Source organism: Chinchilla lanigera, unplaced genomic scaffold (assembly GCF_000276665.1).
Source record: "Chinchilla lanigera isolate Chin_1 unplaced genomic scaffold, ChiLan1.0 scaffold00054, whole genome shotgun sequence".
NCBI lineage: Eukaryota > Metazoa > Chordata > Mammalia > Rodentia > Chinchillidae > Chinchilla > Chinchilla lanigera.
The window spans coordinates 9888870-9892872 of NW_004955455.1; the positions used below are offsets into that span (position 1 = coordinate 9888870).

At 57.1% G+C, this 4003-nt stretch overlaps 1 protein-coding gene across 3 annotated transcripts in view; it reads right to left on the bottom strand.

Moving 5' to 3' along the window:
• Positions 1-3703, bottom strand: part of Selplg (selectin P ligand) — a 9302-nt gene extending 5599 nt beyond the window's left edge. For 2 of the 3 annotated variants that reach the window (XM_005396472.2, XM_005396469.2), the window contains exon 1: positions 3539-3703. The gene's annotated coding sequence lies outside the window, so the exon portion shown is untranslated. The remainder of the gene's footprint in view (positions 1-3538) is intronic. The other variant, XM_005396467.2, reaches the window with a different exon arrangement.
• Between the last annotated feature and the right edge of the window lie 300 nt (positions 3704-4003).

Sequence of the window (4003 nt, forward strand, 5' to 3'; positions counted from 1 at the left end):
AAAGCAAGCAAACAAGCAAGCCCAGGGCACACATCTGTAATCTCAGCAGTCTGGGAGGCTGAAGCAGGAAGATTGCTAGTTTGACCCCCAGCCTGTGTAATTTAGCAACCTAATGAGACCCTGTCTCAAAAATAGATAAATAAATAAATAAATAAATAAAGGGTTTTAGACGTTGCTCAGGGTGAAGGCCTTAGCTTCAATCCCCAGTACCACAATAAATAAACAAACAAACAAACAAATAAATAAATAAACCCTTAGGGCCAGGCCGGGCAAAACCCAGGTCTTTGGGAGGCTGAGGCAGGAGGACTGCAAACTCCGGACTAGTCTAGTCTAGGCAAGTGAGGAGACCTCGTCTCAAAATAAAATGTAAAAAAAGAAATGGCGCCCTTATGACCCTAAGCCCAGCATGACAGGTCTTAGACCCTTAGAGCCCCAAGGCCTGAGGTTCTCAGGGTTTGGGCTACATCACTGCCAGTGAAGGGAAGCGCTGATCCCTCCGGCAGGACGGAGGGGCCCCAGGCTGCACTGCAGGTCTGACCGAGGGGCTCCCATCAAACCAGTTCCGTCCTAGCCCTGTCCCTGAGGAGCTGTGTGACCGTGGGCAACCCAACTCACCTCTCTGAGACCTTAGGTATCACACGTGGGACACACACGCGGCTCGGTTTGCAGTGGGCTTGCACCACCTAGCCTTACAGCAAAGTGAAAGCATCACAGCAAAGTCGCCCTGGATGCGCTAGGCAGCGGGAAGTCCTGGCTCAGCCTGGCCCACCTCAGATTTAACCGGAAGCCTACACTATCATAAAATTCTAGCCCGGGCAAAGATGGAATTCAAACGAAGGTTTCTGCTGCAGAGAAAAACTGTACTGCAGCCTTCGCTAAGCGGCGCTGTCGCGAAGTGGGGAGCAGACAGTAGCCCGCGGCTGCTGGGGCAGTCAGGGCCGGGGCGCGAAGTTCCGGGTAGGAGCCGTAGCACGCAGTAAGTGCTCAGTGAACGCCAGCTGCTGCTGTCATTCTAATTTAGAGCAAGGGACTCGGTTAACCACAGCGATTGACGATTGAAGTCCCGGCAAAGTCCCCCGCTGGGAGGGGTGTGGCACCTCTGACCTCCTTAGTCAGGGAGGGTGGGGGTGGGGAGCCCAGACACCGGCTTCGGCGCGCCCCGGTTGCCGCCCACAGCCTCAGCCTCCGCCTGTGTGGGAGCCAGGCCTGCTGAGCGCAGGTCCAGCTCTAAGACCCGTACAGGAGGTGTTCGCCCCTCAGAGGGATGGGAACCGTTACTAACTCCCTGTGAAAGATGGGGAAACTGAGGCCAAGAAGACAGGGAGCAGAAAGTTGGATCCCACAGTCTTCCCACAGAGGTCACCTCAGCCACAGACCCCCAGCCTCTGTAAGCAAGGCTGTGTCCATTCCCGGAGCCAGTACTGCCTGCTCCCAGAAGCCATCCGGGATGGCCCCAGGCACGATTTGCATCCTCCTCCCCATTTGGGCTGGGACTGAACCAAGTGCTCTATCACTGAGTTACACTCCACCCTTTTCCTTTATTTTAAGACAAGGTCTCACTAAGTTGCCCAGCCTGGGCTCAAACTTGTGGTCCTCCTGCCTCAGCCTCTCAAGCAGTTAGAATTACAGGCTGGCACCACCACACCTAGCCCCCCTCCATTGCTTGAACCTTTGCTGCTGTTTGCTTTCTAAAAATCCATTCCCACGCCGAGAGGACAGCACACAGCATCTTGCTGACTGTGCCACGTGCCCAGGACGCAGTGGACAGAAGGACACGTGGGCATCTTCGCACCTCACCTCTGGTGTCATCTGTGCCAGCGGCTCACAAGTGCCACGGCTGTCTATGCCGGCCATGCCCACCAGACTGCAGGTGTTCAGGGGACCGAAACTCAACAGGGACCCCAGCAGCGACAGGTCTGGCATCCCCAGGGTTCTTTAAGTGCCTGGCAAGGCGGGACAGCCAGCGACTGCGCTGCACCGCACCTCTGTCTCCAGACTTTTGCTGTCATGTTTGTCAACTGACACTCAAACCCCTGCCCATCATCAACCCCCGCCCTGGGAGAGCGCCTCCGTAGACCCGTTTTCTAATTCCCGCCCAGCCCTGTGCCACTGAACACCCCAGGGCATCCACCATTCTGCGGCCCTTGGCGAGGCCACAGACCATGAGCTTTTGGGGGTTCTCTGTCCCCAAGAATTCTGAAGTGTGGTATTTTGCGAGAATGAACTTGAGGAGAACTCTGCCTGCTTTCATTTTAACAGGGAACAGCTTTCTGAAGACATCTGTGTAGACAGACAGGTGGACAAGCATGCGCAGACACACACACACCCCAACCATCCCATCTCCCCACCGAGCCCTCTGCTGCCTTGCTGCTCCAGCTCAGCAAAGGGAACTGAGAGCCAGGCCCAGACACTACGGCTCCACAAGTGTTCTGCAGCCAGAGGGCCAACTTCGAGCCGCTACCTCCTCCTGGTGGCCTCCCTGGCCTGGGGAGCTGCCCCTCCCTCCAGGCCTCAGTTATCTCACCAGCAGAAGGGGCCCTGCCCATTGCCAGGGTGCTCGGGCAACCTCCCAGACTGTCGGGGGGCCTGCTCTGCCTGGCCCCTCCAGCGGTCCGTGCTTCACCTCCCCTGGCCGCTGCCGGCAGAGCCCGGTGTAGGCAACGTCCCCATGCCCTGTGCAGGGTGTGGCTCGGGCAGCCCCGAAGGAAGCTGCTCCAGGCCAGAGCCCAGGAGACACCTCCTGAGGCCCTGCTCACCGCCAGGCCAAGCCCTGAGGGGCTCCAGGTCAGGGATGGGCAAAGGAGGAAAACAGAGGTCAGGAAAAGAGAATTCCAGGCGCAAGTGTGTGTGAGTGTGAGTGTGTGTGAGTGTGTGAGTGTGTGAGTGTGTGTACTGTGTATTCCCCAGTGCCCACAGATGGGGAAGCGGCTTTGGCCCTTAGCCTTTATCATTCTCCTATACTGCCCCAAATGCAAATTCACGAGAGTACTCTACTGATTATTTTTTCTCTTTTCTCTTTGGCGAACAAGACTGTCACAATTCTTAAGATCTTAGTGATTTGCCTTGGATAAGTGCCAGTTCCTCAATCTTACAAAAATGTCGAAGAATGCTATTTGCATGGCCCTCGAACATGCAGTTTCAGGATAAGCCCGAGTGGCTCCTCCCTTCAGGAGCCCTCCAGCCCTCTCTCAGCTCCGTCCCTAAGCAAATCTCATCACCACTCATCACCTCTCTGGGGGAGAGAAAGGGGTGGGATGGTGTCCAAGGAAGAGCCCTCGCTTTCTCTGACCTTCCTGGAGTTCCCGGTCAGAATGCCCTGGCCCCGCAGTTGCAGAGGAGGCCGGCAGAGAGGGCAGGCTGGAGGCTGAAGGATCAGGAACCGGAAGAGGCCAGATAAAGCCACAGACCACGGATTTTGGTCTGTCCTCTGAAGGGGCTGCAGCTCCCCTCTGAAAGGCCCACCAGCAGCTGGCAGGCAGGTCCCCTGGTCCCTTGGGTCCCCGGCCACGCCCCATGGTTTTTGCAAACCAGCACTTACCGCGCTCAGCAGAGCATGGGACAGCTGCCTCCCCGGCCTAGAAATGACTTCTTTGCTTTAGTGACAAGGCCCCAGCCCACACTGCCGGGCACTGTGTGGCACCCTCTGCAGTGGCTCAGACCCCGCCAACCCCCAACGGCTCTGTGTGGAAGAAGGAAGCGAGAATGTGGTTACTCAGCCCGGGCCACGTGACGGCACACACTCCCTTGTTTGTGACAGCTCGAGTGACGACGGTGATCAGGACCGGCTGACAGTGAGACAGACACCTGTGGGCTTCTATCTGGATTCTCGGTAACCGTGAAAACACCAAAAACCACATGGAAACATTCTGGGGAGGGGGCCTGGGGAGGTGCGACCCGCCCAGAGAGAGGCTGAGCCATCACCCTACGAGAATGACAGTGGGGCAGCAGGGGACCTGCCCTGGAAGCCAGTGAAGACAGGAAGAGAGGCTGGCCCTCCCTTCTC